Source organism: Lepisma saccharinum, unplaced genomic scaffold, assembly GCF_977018435.1.
Source record: "Lepisma saccharinum unplaced genomic scaffold, izLepSacc3.1 HAP1_SCAFFOLD_177, whole genome shotgun sequence".
Classification (NCBI taxonomy): Eukaryota; Metazoa; Arthropoda; class Insecta; order Zygentoma; family Lepismatidae; genus Lepisma; species Lepisma saccharinum.
The window spans coordinates 478,945-498,900 of record NW_028142976.1 but is presented as its reverse complement, the minus strand read 5'-3'; positions in this window follow the sequence as shown (position 1 = coordinate 498,900).

The window sequence follows — 19,956 nt, the reverse complement described above, 5'->3', positions numbered from 1 at the left end:
CTCAATGTAATCAGGTTGAAGCTCTCTATTGGCTCAACCGCAAAAATTTAATCCATGTGTAATATTCATGCTTAGTTACAATGGAAACTCTCATAACAATAAGGTAAACAATCTATTTGTTCATGATTGTAGTCGTCGTCGCGGAGATTTGAAATAACCACTTTGATTGTTGAAACAATGTAATACATCCTTGGAAACATGTTTTACAAAAACATTATATAAAATTTCAAACTCGCATATCTCCGTTACTGTAGAAGATACATCAGTGATTTTACACTCAATGTAATCAGGTCGAAGCTCTCTATTGGCTCATCTGGAGAAATTTAATCCATGTGTAATATTCATGCTTAGTTACCATGGAAACTCTCATAACAATAAAGTAAACTACCTTATTGTGCATGATTGTAGTCGTCGTCGTGGAGATTTGAAATAACCACTTTGATTGTTGAAACAATGTAATACATCCTTGGAAACATGTTTTACAAAAACATTATATAAAATTTCAAACTCGCATATCTCCGTTACTGTAGAAGATACATCAGTGATTTTACACTCAATGTAATCAGGTCGAAGCTCTCTATTGGCTCATCTGGAGAAATTTAATCCATGTGTAATATTCATGCTTAGTTACCATCGAAACTCTCATAACAATAAAGTAAACAATCTAATAGTGCATGATTGTAGTCGTCGTCGTGGAGATTTGAAATAACCACTTTGATTGTTGAAACAATGTAATACATCCTTGGAAACATGTTTTACAAAATCATTATACAAAATTTCAAACTCGCATATCTCCGTTACTGTAGAAGATTCATCAGTGATTTTACACTCAATGTAATGAGGTCGAAGCTCTCTATTGGCTCATCTGGAAAAATTTAATCCATGTGTAATATTCATGCTTAGTTACCATGGAAACTCTCATAACAATAAAGTAAACAACCTAATTGTGCACGATTGTAGTCGTCGTCGTGGAGATTTGAAATAACCACTTTCATTGTTGAAACAATGTAATACATCCTTGGAAACATGTTTTACAAACATTATATAAAATTTCAAACTCGCATATCTCCGTTACTGTAGAAGATACATCAGTGATTTTACACTCAATGTAATCAGGTCGAAGCTCTCTATTGGCTCATCTGGAGAAATTTAATCCATTTGTAATATTCATGCTTAGTTACCATCGAAACTCTCATAACTCTCTATTAGTAGTGATAGTCTGTGGTGATGGATCGGTAGGACAACGGTGTGAATGTGCTCCGTGTTTTTGTCTTATTTTATGTATTTCTGATGCGAGGTGGTGAAATCGATATTGCAGGAATGTGCAGTAAGTACTGAAGATTACTTTTGTGTAACAAATAGTTCAATATATGGTAAATGAAACGATAAATACGTTAAATACTGTCACTGTCATTTCTACTTCCCGTATGTAAACAAACAGTGTTGCCACCTCAGTGTTAAAAAAAAACCGCGGAGTACAGTTGAACTGTCATTATCGAACTGTTCGATATATCTAATAAGATGAGTAGTTGCATCGAATGTCACGAACCTGTGGCTCGGAAGGACATTTCCTCAAAAATACAGTGTTCAGATTGTTTGAAGCTATGTCATTTGAAATGTGCACGTTTGAAAGAGGAAGATGCAGAATATATGCGGAGTGCGGGACAAATTTGGAGATGCAAAGAATGTGCGAAGATTAGACGTAGTAGTTTACAGGACGAAAGTGTAAGTGAAACGGAAGTGCCAACTATTGTTGATATGTATAAACTACTTCAAGTTGTAAAGCAGGAAATGGAAAATTTGAAGAAAGCAAATATAAACTGTGAACGCGAACTAAGTAAATCACTTGAGTTATGTCATCAAAAGCTGGACGAAAATGCATCATTGATCAAAAAGCAGGCAGAGTCAATAAATACTTGTTTGGTACAAATTGAGCAGTTGAAAGGGGAAAATGTAACTCTAAAAAAACAACTGAAGGATAATCAGGAGCAACTAGATGAATTAGATCAGTATGGTCGCCGCAATACATTAGAAATATACGGTGTTCCTGAACAGCCGAATGAAAATACGACGGATGTAGTAAAAACTATTGGGCGAGCATTGGACATAGAAATCAAGGATGAGATGATAGACTGTTGTCACAGGTTGCGCAAACCCTCTAATCAATCTTCAAGTGGAATCATTGTGAAATTTGTCAGGCGAGTGGACAAGGATGCCTTTCTACAGAAGAGGAAAGTGAAAAGGAACTTAAATGCTGTACATCTCGGTTATACCAAAAGTGATATCATTTATATTAACCAAAGCCTCACACCTTACCGAAAGCGCATTCTTAGTCAGGCTAGGAAGATAAAATATGAGAAAAACTATGCTTATTTATGGGTAGACCATGCGGGATTAATTAAGTTAAGGAAAAAAAGGGATGATACCAACATCATATTATTAAAATCACTTGAAGACGTCACCCAATTAATGTAACTTTCGAGGGTCGTATAAATGAAATAAGTATTTATTATCAAAATGCCCGTGGTCTAAATACTAAGATTATGGAATTTTATATTAATGTTTTGAGTAATAATTTTGATATTATAATTGTTACTGAAACCTGGCTGCATGAGAGTGTAAATAGTAATGAATTATTTAATGGCAATTACAAAGTGTACCGTCGCGATAGACCTGGAAATAAGAGGGGAGGGGGAGTTATGATAGCAATAAAGGAATCACTGAAATCGGAAGTAATAAATTTGAATTGTGAGGTAGATACATTGGTTGTTAAAATAAGTACACGTAATAAGATTTATTACATTACTACAGTGTATTTTACGCCTGCATGCGGTATAGAAAAATATTTGTCATTTTATAATATGTTTGATTCTTTTGTGGAATTTCATGGCTCGAATATACTTATAATTGGAGATTTCAATTTACCCACGATTACCAGTTCAGGTTATGAGTTACAGAATGGTGGACCCTCTTGTAGAGCTTTGTTAAATTTTTTGAATTTTTATAACCTTCATTCTGTAAACAATATTAAAAATAGCCTCGATAGAACTTTGGATCTTATTCTTACTAACATTCCAAAGAATGTGAATATATGTAGGGAGGAAATGCCACTTGTAAAAGAAGATAACCATCATCCTGCATTGACTGTACACCTAACTATAAGAGAATCTACTGATGTAATAACAAATGAAGCTTATTATTCTTACAATTTTAAAAAAGCCAATTTCATGCAGATGTATCATTTGCTTGGAATGGTAGATTGGTCTGTATTAGATAATATGACTGATGTAAATCAGGCGGTTAACTTTTTTTGTAATAGAGTTCATGAAGTATTTCTTGCCACAGTCCCAAAAAGAAGACGAATGACAACAAATAAATACCCATGTTGGTTTAATAATGATATCATTAAATTGATAAAGTTAAAAGAGTATTACAGAAAAAAAATAAAATTTAGAATAGAATATAAGTCATTGTTTCGGCAAACTAGAAAGCAGGTAAAAACAATGATAAGTAGTGCCCATTACAACTACATAAAGGAATTGGAAAGCAATTTGAAATCAAATACTAAAGAGTTTTGGAGTTTTATTAGAAATAAGAAAAGTAATAATGGTGCTTGTAACAGCACAATGAATTTTGAAGAAAATTCTCTCAAATCTGCAAAAGATATTTCTGATGGTTTTGCTAAATATTTTAGGTCCGTATATGCTGAAACATCTGAACCATGTATAATAGACGAACACACTGAGTCCATTATATCATACACATTAGCGATTTCGCCAGTTAGTCAGAAAGAATATGAAAGTGCTACAAAACAGTTAAAAGGCAAACGATCTAGCGGCCCAGATGAAATACCACCTTACATTTTGAAAGGATGCTCTGAGGTATTGATGTATCCTCTCCTTAGAATTTATAACTTAATAATGAAAACACAAATGTTCCCTGATATCTGGAAGGAAACGCGTGTATGCCCCATCTTAAAATCTGGTGAAAGTTCAAAAATAGAAAATTACAGGCCCATATCAATTCTCTGTGCACCGGCGAAAGTATTCGAATCCATCCTATACAATCGCATATTTAATCATGTAAAATGTTTCTTAAGTGACAATCAACATGGTTTCTTGCCAAGTAGATCAACACAAACAAATCTGATAAATTTTGTCCAAGATATACATGATGCGTTCCATGAGAGACTTAGTGTACATGCAATATATATAGATTTCGCAAAAGCTTTTGACAGAATTAATCATAATATTCTTCTAAAAAAACTTGCAAGTTTTGGGTTATCAACACAATATGTAAATCTTTTCAAATCTTACATTATTAATCGAAAACAATATGTAACTTATAAACAAGCAAAGTCTTTTGTTTATGATGTTAAATCTGGGGTTCCACAAGGTTCAAATCTGGGTCCTCTATTCTTTGCAATTTATATTAATGATTTACCAGGTACAATCAAATTTTCAAAGTGTTTAGTGTACGCAGATGATGTTAAAATATATAGAGAAATTAGGGATATTATGGATACTAGGAAATTACAGACTGATATAAACATGGTTCATAGGTGGAGTGTAGAGAATGATATCAAGTTTAACATTAAGAAATGTTCATACATGATATTTACTAGAGCACGAAATAATGAGCGAAATGATAAGTATGTTATTAACGGCGAATTTGTTAAAAGAGTGTATTCAATTAAAGACCTAGGAGTAATTATTACCCATAATATGACTTTTACTGAGCATATTTCTTGCATTACCCAGAATGCCTACAGGAATCTTGGATTTCTAATAAGAAATGCTAAAAGTTTAAATGATATATGCTCTTTGTGTATGCTCTACAAATGTTTAGTTAGAAGCAAATTAGAATATGCTTGTTCCGTATGGGCGCCAAACTGTGACTCCCAGAAAAATATGATTGAACGTATACAGAAGAAATTTCTCAGATTTTTGTATTATAAGAAGTATCGAATATCGCCAATAATTCTTAAAATATCATACAATGATTTATTAAATGAATTTGATTTTGTAAGCCTGTCAAATAGACGTGAAATTTCTCAACAAATGTTTCTGTATAGAATAATAAATGGACATATTGATAGTAGTTCTATACTAGAGAGAATCTGGTTTAATGTGAGACAGGGTCATTTACGTAATAGACGTTTACTCTCATACAAAATCCCAAGAACAGAAATGTATAAAGGTTCCCCACTACAAAAAATGACACTTCAATATAACAAGATCTCAAATCATTTGGTGGACTTGGATTTCGGCATGACACGAACCAAATTTATGAATATGTTAAAGGGTTATCTCTCTTAATATGTATTTATTATGATAATTGGATTTGTCATATTGAAGTTTGTTGTAATGATATATTATACCAGTGTTTGTGATACTTGTTTTGTGTAATTCAGATGAAATGTGTAAATATCTGAACATTTGTTGTCACAGTTAAGCAGTAAACCTGTTCTGTCACCAAGATGTTTGTATATATATATATATATATATTATGTATTAACTGTCTATGTTTGTGAATATGTGTGTGTGTAAAGGAGGAAGGAGGGTGAATGTGTACGTGCGTACATACAAGTTGTAAATGAAAATGTAATATTTTGATATTACCTTTCTGTAATTGGAGACTTGTCTCTGTTGAAGGGAAATAAATAAATAAATAAATAAATAAATAAATAAATAAATAAATAACAATAAAGTAAACAATCTAATTGTGCATGATTGTAGTCGTCGTCGTGGAGATTTGAAATAACCACTTTCATTGTTGAAACAATGTAATACATCCTTGGAAACATGTTTTACAAAAACATTATATAAAATTTCAAACTCGCATATCTCCGTTACTGTAGAAGATACATCAGTGATTTTACACGCAATGTAATCAGGTCGAAGCTCTCTATTGGCTCATCTGGAGAAATTTAATCCATGTGTAATATTCATGCTTAGTTACCATCGAAACTCTCATAACAATAAAGTAAACAATCTAATTGTGCATGATTGTAGTCGTCGTCGTGGAGATTTGAAATAACCACTTTGATTGTTGAAACAATGTAATACATCCTTGGAAACATGTTTTACAAAAACATTATACAAAATTTCAAACTCGCATATCTCCGTTACTGTAGAAGATTCATCAGTGATTTTACACTCAATGTAATGAGGTCGAAGCTCTATATTGGCTCATCCGGAAAAATTTAATCCATGTGTAATATTCATGCTTAGTTACCATGGAAACTCTCATAACAATAAAGTAAACAATCTAATTGTGCATGATTGTAGTCGTCGTCGTGGAGATTTGAAATAACCCCTTTGATTGTTGAAACAATGTAATACATCCTTGGAAACATGTTTTACAAAAACATTATATAAAATTTCAAACTCGCATATCTATGTTACTGTAGAAGATACATCAGTGATTTTACACTCAATGTAATCAGGTCGAAGCTCTCTATTGGCTCATCTGGAAAAATTTAATCCATGTGTAATATTCATGCTTAGTTACCATGGAAACTCTCATAACAATAAAGTAAACAATCTATTTGTGCATGATTGTAGTCGTCGTCGTGGAGATTTGAAATAACCACTTTGATTGTTGAAACAATGTAATACATCCTTGGAAACATGTTTTACAAAAACATTATATAAAATGTCAAACTCGCATATCTCCGTTACTGTAGAAGATATATCAGTGATTTTACACTCAATGTAATCAGGTCGAAGCTCTCTATTGGCTCATCTGGAGAAATTTAATCCATGTGTAATATTCATGCTTAGTTACCATCGAAACTCTCATAACAATAAAGTAAACAATCATATTGTGCATGATTGTAGTCGTCGTCGTGGAGATTTGAAATAACCACTTTGATTGTTGAAACAATGTAATACATCCTTGGAAACATGTTTTACAAAAACATTATACAAAATTTGAAACTCGCATATCTCCGTTACTGTAGAAGATACATCAGTGATTTTACACTCAATGTAATGAGGTCGAAGCTCTCTATTGACTCATCTGGAAAAATTTAATCCATTTGTAATATTCATGCTTAGTTACCATCGAAACTCTCATAACAATAAAGTAAACTACCTTATTGTGCATGATTGTAGTCGTCGTCGTGGAGATTTGAAATAACCACTTTGATTGTTGAAACAATGTAATACATCCTTGGAAACATGTTTTACAAAAACATTATATAAAATTTCAAACTCGCATATCTCCGTTACTGTAGAAGATACATCAGTGATTTTACACTCAATGTAATCAGGTCGAAGCTCTCTATTGGCTCATCTGGAAAAATTTAATCCATGTGTAATATTCATGCTTAGTTACCATCGAAACTCTCATAACAATAAAGTAAACAACCTAATTGTGCACGATTGTAGTCGTCGTCGTGGAGATTTGAAATAACCCCTTTCATTGTTGAAACAATGTAATACATCCTTGGAAACATGTTTTACAAAAACATTATATAAAATTTCAAACTCGCATATCTCCGTTACTGTAGAAGATACATCAGTGATTTTACACTCAATGTAATCAGGTCGAAGCTCTCTATTGGCTCATCTGGAAAAATTTAATCCATGTGTAATATTCATGCTTAGTTACCATGGAAACTCTCATAACAATAAAGTAAACAATCTATTTGTGCATGATTGTAGTCGTCGTCGTGGAGATTTGAAATAACCACTTTCATTGTTGAAACAATGTAATACATCCTTGGAAACATGTTTTACAAAAACATTATATAAAATGTCAAACTCGCATATCTCCGTTACTGTAGAAGATATATCAGTGATTTTACACTCAATGTAATCAGGTCGAAGCTCTCTATTGGCTCATCTGGAGAAATTTAATCCATGTGTAATATTCATGCTTAGTTACCATCGAAACTCTCATAACAATAAAGTAAACAATCATATTGTGCATGATTGTAGTCGTCGTCGTGGAGATTTGAAATAACCACTTTGATTGTTGAAACAATGTAATACATCCTTGGAAACATGTTTTACAAAAACATTATACAAAATTTGAAACTCGCATATCTCCGTTACTGTAGAAGATACATCAGTGATTTTACACTCAATGTAATGAGGTCGAAGCTCTCTATTGACTCATCTGGAAAAATTTAATCCATGTGTAATATTCATGCTTAGTTACCATGGAAACTCTCATAACAATAAAGTAAACAATCTAATTGTGCATGATTGTAGTCGTCGTCGTGGAGATTTGAAATAACCACTTTCATGGTTGAAACAATGTAATACATCCTTGGAAACATGTTTTACAAAAACATTATACAAAATTTCAAACTCGCATATCTCCGTTACTGTAGAAGATTCATCAGTGATTTTACATTCAATGTAATGAGGTCGAAGCTCTCTATTGGCTCATCTGGAAAAATTTAATCCATGTGTAATATTCATGCTTAGTTACCATGGAAACTCTCATAACAATAAAGTAAACAACCTAATTGTGCACGATTGTAGTCGTTGTCGTGGAGATTTGAAATAACCCCTTTGATTGTTGAAACAATGTAATACATCCTTGGAAACATGTTTTACAAAAACATTATATAAAATTTCAAACTCGCATATCTCCGTTACTGTAGAAGATACATCAGTGATTTTACACTCAATGTAATCAGGTCGAAGCTCTCTATTGGCTCATCTGGAAAAATTTAATCCATGTGTAATATTCATGCTTAGTTACCATGGAAACTCTCATAACAATAAAGTAAACAATCTATTTGTGCATGATTGTAGTCGTCGTCGTGGAGATTTGAAATAACCACTTTCATTGTTGAAACAATGTAATACATCCTTGGAAACATGTTTTACAAAAACATTATATAAAATGTCAAACTCGCATATCTCCGTTACTGTAGAAGATATATCAGTGATTTTACACTCAATGTAATCAGGTCGAAGCTCTCTATTGGCTCATCTGGAGAAATTTAATCCATGTGTAATATTCATGCTTAGTTACCATCGAAACTCTCATAACAATAAAGTAAACAATCATATTGTGCATGATTGTAGTCGTCGTCGTGGAGATTTGAAATAACCACTTTGATTGTTGAAACAATGTAATACATCCTTGGAAACATGTTTTACAAAAACATTATACAAAATTTGAAACTCGCATATCTCCGTTACTGTAGAAGATACATCAGTGATTTTACACTCAATGTAATGAGGTCGAAGCTCTCTATTGACTCATCTGGAAAAATTTAATCCATGTGTAATATTCATGCTTAGTTACCATGGAAACTCTCATAACAATAAAGTAAACAATCTAATTGTGCATGATTGTAGTCGTCGTCGTGGAGATTTGAAATAACCACTTTCATGGTTGAAACAATGTAATACATCCTTGGAAACATGTTTTACAAAAACATTATACAAAATTTCAAACTCGCATATCTCCGTTACTGTAGAAGATTCATCAGTGATTTTACATTCAATGTAATGAGGTCGAAGCTCTCTATTGGCTCATCTGGAAAAATTTAATCCATGTGTAATATTCATGCTTAGTTACCATGGAAACTCTCATAACAATAAAGTAAACAACCTAATTGTGCACGATTGTAGTCGTTGTCGTGGAGATTTGAAATAACCCCTTTGATTGTTGAAACAATGTAATACATCCTTGGAAACATGTTTTACAAAAACATTATATAAAATTTCAAACTCGCATATCTCCGTTACTGTAGAAGATACATCAGTGATTTTACACTCAATGTAATCAGGTCGAAGCTCTCTATTGGCTCATCTGGAAAAATTTAATCCATGTGTAATATTCATGCTTAGTTACCATGGAAACTCTCATAACAATAAAGTAAACAATCTATTTGTGCATGATTGTAGTCGTCGTCGTGGAGATTTGAAATAACCACTTTCATTGTTGAAACAATGTAATACATCCTTGGAAACATGTTTTACAAAAACATTATATAAAATTTCAAACTCGCATATCTCCGTTACTGTAGAAGATATATCAGTGATTTTACACTCAATGTAATCAGGTCGAAGCTCTCTATTGGCTCATCTGGAGAAATTTAATCCATGTGTAATATTCATGCTTAGTTACCATCGAAACTCTCATAACAATAAAGTAAACAATCATATTGTGCATGATTGTAGTCGTCGTCGTGGAGATTTGAAATAACCACTTTGATTGTTGAAACAATGTAATACATCCTTGGAAACATGTTTTACAAAAACATTATACAAAATTTGAAACTCGCATATCTCCGTTACTGTAGAAGATACATCAGTGATTTTACACTCAATGTAATGAGGTCGAAGCTCTCTATTGACTCATCTGGAAAAATTTAATCCATTTGTAATATTCATGCTTAGTTACCATGGAAACTCTCATAACAATAAAGTAAACTACCTTATTGTGCATGATTGTAGTCGTCGTCGTGGAGATTTGAAATAACCACTTTGATTGTTGAAACAATGTAATACATCCTTGGAAACATGTTTTACAAAAACATTATATAAAATTTCAAACTCGCATATCTCCGTTACTGTAGAAGATACATCAGTGATTTTACACTCAATGTAATCAGGTCGAAGCTCTCTATTGGCTCATCTGGAGAAATTTAATCCATGTGTAATATTCATGCTTAGTTACCATGGAAACTCTCATAACAATAAAGTAAACTACCTTATTGTGCATGATTGTAGTCGTCGTCGTGGAGATTTGAAATAACCACTTTGATTGTTGAAACAATGTAATACATCCTTGGAAACATGTTTTACAAAAACATTATATAAAATTTCAAACTCGCATATCTCCGTTACTGTAGAAGATACATCAGTGATTTTACACTCAATGTAATCAGGTCGAAGCTCTCTATTGGCTCATCTGGAGAAATTTAATCCATGTGTAATATTCATGCTTAGTTACCATCGAAACTCTCATAACAATAAAGTAAACAATCTAATAGTGCATGATTGTAGTCGTCGTCGTGGAGATTTGAAATAACCACTTTGATTGTTGAAACAATGTAATACATCCTTGGAAACATGTTTTACAAAATCATTATACAAAATTTCAAACTCGCATATCTCCGTTACTGTAGAAGATTCATCAGTGATTTTACACTCAATGTAATGAGGTCGAAGCTCTCTATTGGCTCATCTGGAAAAATTTAATCCATGTGTAATATTCATGCTTAGTTACCATGGAAACTCTCATAACAATAAAGTAAACAACCTAATTGTGCACGATTGTAGTCGTCGTCGTGGAGATTTGAAATAACCACTTTCATTGTTGAAACAATGTAATACATCCTTGGAAACATGTTTTACAAACATTATATAAAATTTCAAACTCGCATATCTCCGTTACTGTAGAAGATACATCAGTGATTTTACACTCAATGTAATCAGGTCGAAGCTCTCTATTGGCTCATCTGGAGAAATTTAATCCATGTGTAATATTCATGCTTAGTTACCATCGAAACTCTCATAACAATAAAGTAAACAATCTAATTGAGCATGATTGTAGTCGTCGTCGTGGAGATTTGAAATAACCACTTTCATTGTTGAAACAATGTAATACATCCTTGGAAACATGTTTTACAAAAACATTATATAAAATTTCAAACTCGCATATCTCCGTTACTGTAGAAGATACATCAGTGATTTTACACGCAATGTAATCAGGTCGAAGCTCTCTATTGGCTCATCTGGAGAAATTTAATCCATGTGTAATATTCATGCTTAGTTACCATCGAAACTCTCATAACAATAAAGTAAACAATCTAATTGTGCATGATTGTAGTCGTCGTCGTGGAGATTTGAAATAACCACTTTGATTGTTGAAACAATGTAATACATCCTTGGAAACATGTTTTACAAAAACATTATACAAAATTTCAAACTCGCATATCTCCGTTACTGTAGAAGATTCATCAGTGATTTTACACTCAATGTAATGAGGTCGAAGCTCTATATTGGCTCATCCGGAAAAATTTAATCCATGTGTAATATTCATGCTTAGTTACCATGGAAACTCTCATAACAATAAAGTAAACAATCTAATTGTGCATGATTGTAGTCGTCGTCGTGGAGATTTGAAATAACCCCTTTGATTGTTGAAACAATGTAATACATCCTTGGAAACATGTTTTACAAAAACATTATATAAAATTTCAAACTCGCATATCTATGTTACTGTAGAAGATACATCAGTGATTTTACACTCAATGTAATCAGGTCGAAGCTCTCTATTGGCTCATCTGGAAAAATTTAATCCATGTGTAATATTCATGCTTAGTTACCATGGAAACTCTCATAACAATAAAGTAAACAATCTATTTGTGCATGATTGTAGTCGTCGTCGTGGAGATTTGAAATAACCACTTTGATTGTTGAAACAATGTAATACATCCTTGGAAACATGTTTTACAAAAACATTATATAAAATGTCAAACTCGCATATCTCCGTTACTGTAGAAGATATATCAGTGATTTTACACTCAATGTAATCAGGTCGAAGCTCTCTATTGGCTCATCTGGAGAAATTTAATCCATGTGTAATATTCATGCTTAGTTACCATCGAAACTCTCATAACAATAAAGTAAACAATCATATTGTGCATGATTGTAGTCGTCGTCGTGGAGATTTGAAATAACCACTTTGATTGTTGAAACAATGTAATACATCCTTGGAAACATGTTTTACAAAAACATTATACAAAATTTGAAACTCGCATATCTCCGTTACTGTAGAAGATACATCAGTGATTTTACACTCAATGTAATGAGGTCGAAGCTCTCTATTGACTCATCTGGAAAAATTTAATCCATTTGTAATATTCATGCTTAGTTACCATGGAAACTCTCATAACAATAAAGTAAACTACCTTATTGTGCATGATTGTAGTCGTCGTCGTGGAGATTTGAAATAACCACTTTGATTGTTGAAACAATGTAATACATCCTTGGAAACATGTTTTACAAAAACATTATATAAAATTTCAAACTCGCATATCTCCGTTACTGTAGAAGATACATCAGTGATTTTACACTCAATGTAATCAGGTCGAAGCTCTCTATTGGCTCATCTGGAAAAATTTAATCCATGTGTAATATTCATGCTTAGTTACCATCGAAACTCTCATAACAATAAAGTAAACAACCTAATTGTGCACGATTGTAGTCGTCGTCGTGGAGATTTGAAATAACCCCTTTGATTGTTGAAACAATGTAATACATCCTTGGAAACATGTTTTACAAAAACATTATATAAAATTTCAAACTCGCATATCTCCGTTACTGTAGAAGATACATCAGTGATTTTACACTCAATGTAATCAGGTCGAAGCTCTCTATTGGCTCATCTGGAAAAATTTAATCCATGTGTAATATTCATGCTTAGTTACCATGGAAACTCTCATAACAATAAAGTAAACAATCTATTTGTGCATGATTGTAGTCGTCGTCGTGGAGATTTGAAATAACCACTTTCATTGTTGAAACAATGTAATACATCCTTGGAAACATGTTTTACAAAAACATTATATAAAATGTCAAACTCGCATATCTCCGTTACTGTAGAAGATATATCAGTGATTTTACACTCAATGTAATCAGGTCGAAGCTCTCTATTGGCTCATCTGGAGAAATTTAATCCATGTGTAATATTCATGCTTAGTTACCATCGAAACTCTCATAACAATAAAGTAAACAATCATATTGTGCATGATTGTAGTCGTCGTCGTGGAGATTTGAAATAACCACTTTGATTGTTGAAACAATGTAATACATCCTTGGAAACATGTTTTACAAAAACATTATACAAAATTTGAAACTCGCATATCTCCGTTACTGTAGAAGATACATCAGTGATTTTACACTCAATGTAATGAGGTCGAAGCTCTCTATTGACTCATCTGGAAAAATTTAATCCATGTGTAATATTCATGCTTAGTTACCATGGAAACTCTCATAACAATAAAGTAAACAATCTAATTGTGCATGATTGTAGTCGTCGTCGTGGAGATTTGAAATAACCACTTTCATGGTTGAAACAATGTAATACATCCTTGGAAACATGTTTTACAAAAACATTATACAAAATTTCAAACTCGCATATCTCCGTTACTGTAGAAGATTCATCAGTGATTTTACATTCAATGTAATGAGGTCGAAGCTCTCTATTGGCTCATCTGGAAAAATTTAATCCATGTGTAATATTCATGCTTAGTTACCATGGAAACTCTCATAACAATAAAGTAAACAACCTAATTGTGCACGATTGTAGTCGTTGTCGTGGAGATTTGAAATAACCCCTTTGATTGTTGAAACAATGTAATACATCCTTGGAAACATGTTTTACAAAAACATTATATAAAATTTCAAACTCGCATATCTCCGTTACTGTAGAAGATACATCAGTGATTTTACACTCAATGTAATCAGGTCGAAGCTCTCTATTGGCTCATCTGGAAAAATTTAATCCATGTGTAATATTCATGCTTAGTTACCATGGAAACTCTCATAACAATAAAGTAAACAATCTATTTGTGCATGATTGTAGTCGTCGTCGTGGAGATTTGAAATAACCACTTTCATTGTTGAAACAATGTAATACATCCTTGGAAACATGTTTTACAAAAACATTATATAAAATTTCAAACTCGCATATCTCCGTTACTGTAGAAGATATATCAGTGATTTTACACTCAATGTAATCAGGTCGAAGCTCTCTATTGGCTCATCTGGAGAAATTTAATCCATGTGTAATATTCATGCTTAGTTACCATCGAAACTCTCATAACAATAAAGTAAACAATCATATTGTGCATGATTGTAGTCGTCGTCGTGGAGATTTGAAATAACCACTTTGATTGTTGAAACAATGTAATACATCCTTGGAAACATGTTTTACAAAAACATTATACAAAATTTGAAACTCGCATATCTCCGTTACTGTAGAAGATACATCAGTGATTTTACACTCAATGTAATGAGGTCGAAGCTCTCTATTGACTCATCTGGAAAAATTTAATCCATTTGTAATATTCATGCTTAGTTACCATGGAAACTCTCATAACAATAAAGTAAACTACCTTATTGTGCATGATTGTAGTCGTCGTCGTGGAGATTTGAAATAACCACTTTGATTGTTGAAACAATGTAATACATCCTTGGAAACATGTTTTACAAAAACATTATATAAAATTTCAAACTCGCATATCTCCGTTACTGTAGAAGATACATCAGTGATTTTACACTCAATGTAATCAGGTCGAAGCTCTCTATTGGCTCATCTGGAGAAATTTAATCCATGTGTAATATTCATGCTTAGTTACCATGGAAACTCTCATAACAATAAAGTAAACTACCTTATTGTGCATGATTGTAGTCGTCGTCGTGGAGATTTGAAATAACCACTTTGATTGTTGAAACAATGTAATACATCCTTGGAAACATGTTTTACAAAAACATTATATAAAATTTCAAACTCGCATATCTCCGTTACTGTAGAAGATACATCAGTGATTTTACACTCAATGTAATCAGGTCGAAGCTCTCTATTGGCTCATCTGGAGAAATTTAATCCATGTGTAATATTCATGCTTAGTTACCATCGAAACTCTCATAACAATAAAGTAAACAATCTAATAGTGCATGATTGTAGTCGTCGTCGTGGAGATTTGAAATAACCACTTTGATTGTTGAAACAATGTAATACATCCTTGGAAACATGTTTTACAAAATCATTATACAAAATTTCAAACTCGCATATCTCCGTTACTGTAGAAGATACATCAGTGATTTTACACTCAATGTAATGAGGTCGAAGCTCTCTATTGACTCATCTGGAAAAATTTAATCCATTTGTAATATTCATGCTTAGTTACCATGGAAACTCTCATAACAATAAAGTAAACTACCTTATTGTGCATGATTGTAGTCGTCGTCGTGGAGATTTGAAATAACCACTTTGATTGTTGAAACAATGTAATACATCCTTGGAAACATGTTTTACAAAAACATTATACAAAATTTCAAACTCGCATATCTCCGTTACTGTAGAAGATACATCAGTGATTTTACACTCAATGTAATGAGGTCGAAGCTCTCTATTGACTCATTTGGAAAAATTTAATCCATTTGTAATATTCATGCTTAGTTACCATGGAAACTCTCATAACAATAAAGTAAACTACCTTATTGTGCATGATTGTAGTCGTCGTCGTGGAGATTTGAAATAACCACTTTGATTGTTGAAACAATGTAATACATCCTTGGAAACATGTTTTACAAAAACATTATATAAAATTTCAAACTCGCATATCTCCGTTACTGTAGAAGATACATCAGTGATTTTACACTCAATGTAATCAGGTCGAAGCTCTCTATTGGCTCATCTGGAGAAATTTAATCCATGTGTAATATTCATGCTTAGTTACCATGGAAACTCTCATAACAATAAAGTAAACTACCTTATTGTGCATGATTGTAGTCGTCGTCGTGGAGATTTGAAATAACCACTTTGATTGTTGAAACAATGTAATACATCCTTGGAAACATGTTTTACAAAAACATTATATAAAATTTCAAACTCGCATATCTCCGTTACTGTAGAAGATACATCAGTGATTTTACACTCAATGTAATCAGGTCGAAGCTCTCTATTGGCTCATCTGGAGAAATTTAATCCATGTGTAATATTCATGCTTAGTTACCATCGAAACTCTCATAACAATAAAGTAAACAATCATATTGTGCATGATTGTAGTCGTCGTCGTGGAGATTTGAAATAACCACTTTGATTGTTGAAACAATGTAATACATCCTTGGAAACATGTTTTACAAAAACATTATACAAAATTTGAAACTCGCATATCTCCGTTACTGTAGAAGATACATCAGTGATTTTACACTCAATGTAATGAGGTCGAAGCTCTCTATTGACTCATCTGGAAAAATTTAATCCATGTGTAATATTCATGCTTAGTTACCATGGAAACTCTCATAACAATAAAGTAAACAATCTAATTGTGCATGATTGTAGTCGTCGTCGTGGAGATTTGAAATAACCACTTTCATGGTTGAAACAATGTAATACATCCTTGGAAACATGTTTTACAAAAACATTATACAAAATTTCAAACTCGCATATCTCCGTTACTGTAGAAGATTCATCAGTGATTTTACATTCAATGTAATGAGGTCGAAGCTCTCTATTGGCTCATCTGGAAAAATTTAATCCATGTGTAATATTCATGCTTAGTTACCATGGAAACTCTCATAACAATAAAGTAAACAACCTAATTGTGCACGATTGTAGTCGTTGTCGTGGAGATTTGAAATAACCCCTTTGATTGTTGAAACAATGTAATACATCCTTGGAAACATGTTTTACAAAAACATTATATAAAATTTCAAACTCGCATATCTCCGTTACTGTAGAAGATACATCAGTGATTTTACACTCAATGTAATCAGGTCGAAGCTCTCTATTGGCTCATCTGGAAAAATTTAATCCATGTGTAATATTCATGCTTAGTTACCATGGAAACTCTCATAACAATAAAGTAAACAATCTATTTGTGCATGATTGTAGTCGTCGTCGTGGAGATTTGAAATAACCACTTTCATTGTTGAAACAATGTAATACATCCTTGGAAACATGTTTTACAAAAACATTATATAAAATTTCAAACTCGCATATCTCCGTTACTGTAGAAGATATATCAGTGATTTTACACTCAATGTAATCAGGTCGAAGCTCTCTATTGGCTCATCTGGAGAAATTTAATCCATGTGTAATATTCATGCTTAGTTACCATCGAAACTCTCATAACAATAAAGTAAACAATCATATTGTGCATGATTGTAGTCGTCGTCGTGGAGATTTGAAATAACCACTTTGATTGTTGAAACAATGTAATACATCCTTGGAAACATGTTTTACAAAAACATTATACAAAATTTGAAACTCGCATATCTCCGTTACTGTAGAAGATACATCAGTGATTTTACACTCAATGTAATGAGGTCGAAGCTCTCTATTGACTCATCTGGAAAAATTTAATCCATTTGTAATATTCATGCTTAGTTACCATGGAAACTCTCATAACAATAAAGTAAACTACCTTATTGTGCATGATTGTAGTCGTCGTCGTGGAGATTTGAAATAACCACTTTGATTGTTGAAACAATGTAATACATCCTTGGAAACATGTTTTACAAAAACATTATATAAAATTTCAAACTCGCATATCTCCGTTACTGTAGAAGATACATCAGTGATTTTACACTCAATGTAATCAGGTCGAAGCTCTCTATTGGCTCATCTGGAGAAATTTAATCCATGTGTAATATTCATGCTTAGTTACCATGGAAACTCTCATAACAATAAAGTAAACTACCTTATTGTGCATGATTGTAGTCGTCGTCGTGGAGATTTGAAATAACCACTTTGATTGTTGAAACAATGTAATACATCCTTGGAAACATGTTTTACAAAAACATTATATAAAATTTCAAACTCGCATATCTCCGTTACTGTAGAAGATACATCAGTGATTTTACACTCAATGTAATCAGGTCGAAGCTCTCTATTGGCTCATCTGGAGAAATTTAATCCATGTGTAATATTCATGCTTAGTTACCATCGAAACTCTCATAACAATAAAGTAAACAATCTAATAGTGCATGATTGTAGTCGTCGTCGTGGAGATTTGAAATAACCACTTTGATTGTTGAAACAATGTAATACATCCTTGGAAACATGTTTTACAAAATCATTATACAAAATTTCAAACTCGCATATCTCCGTTACTGTAGAAGATACATCAGTGATTTTACACTCAATGTAATGAGGTCGAAGCTCTCTATTGACTCATCTGGAAAAATTTAATCCATTTGTAATATTCATGCTTAGTTACCATGGAAACTCTCATAACAATAAAGTAAACTACCTTATTGTGCATGATTGTAGTCGTCGTCGTGGAGATTTGAAATAACCACTTTGATTGTTGAAACAATGTAATACATCCTTGGAAACATGTTTTACAAAAACATTATATAAAATTTCAAACTCGCATATCTCCGTTACTGTAGAAGATACATCAGTGATTTTACACTCAATGTAATCAGGTCGAAGCTCTCTATTGGCTCATCTGGAGAAATTTAATCCATGTGTAATATTCATGCTTAGTTACCATCGAAACTCTCATAACAATAAAGTAAACAATCTATTTGTGCATGATTGTAGTCGTCGTCGTGGAGATTTGAAATAACCACTTTCATTGTTGAAACAATGTAATACATCCTTGGAAACATGTTTTACAAAAACATTATATAAAATTTCAAACTCGCATATCTCCGTTACTGTAGAAGATACATCAGTGATTTTACACTCAATGTAATCAGGTCGAAGCTCTCTATTGGCTCATCTGGAGAAATTTAATCCATGTGTAATATTCATGCTTAGTTACCATCGAAACTCTCATAACAATAAAGTAAACAATCTAATAGTGCATGATTGTAGTCGTCGTCGTGGAGATTTGAAATAACCACTTTGATTGTTGAAACAATGTAATACATCCTTGGAAACATGTTTTACAAAAACATTATATAAAATTTCAAACTCGCATATCTCCGTTACTGTAGAAGATACATCAGTGATTTTACACTCAATGTAATCAGGTCGAAGCTCTCTATTGGCTCATCTGGAGAAATTTAATCCATGTGTAATATTCATGCTTAGTTACCATCGAAACTCTCATAACAATAAAGTAAACAATCTAATAGTGCATGATTGTAGTCGTCGTCGTGGAGATTTGAAATAACCACTTTGATTGTTGAAACAATGTAATACATCCTTGGAAACATGTTTTTCAAAATCATTATACAAAATTTCAAACTCGCATATCTCCGTTACTGTAGAAGATTCATCAGTGATTTTACA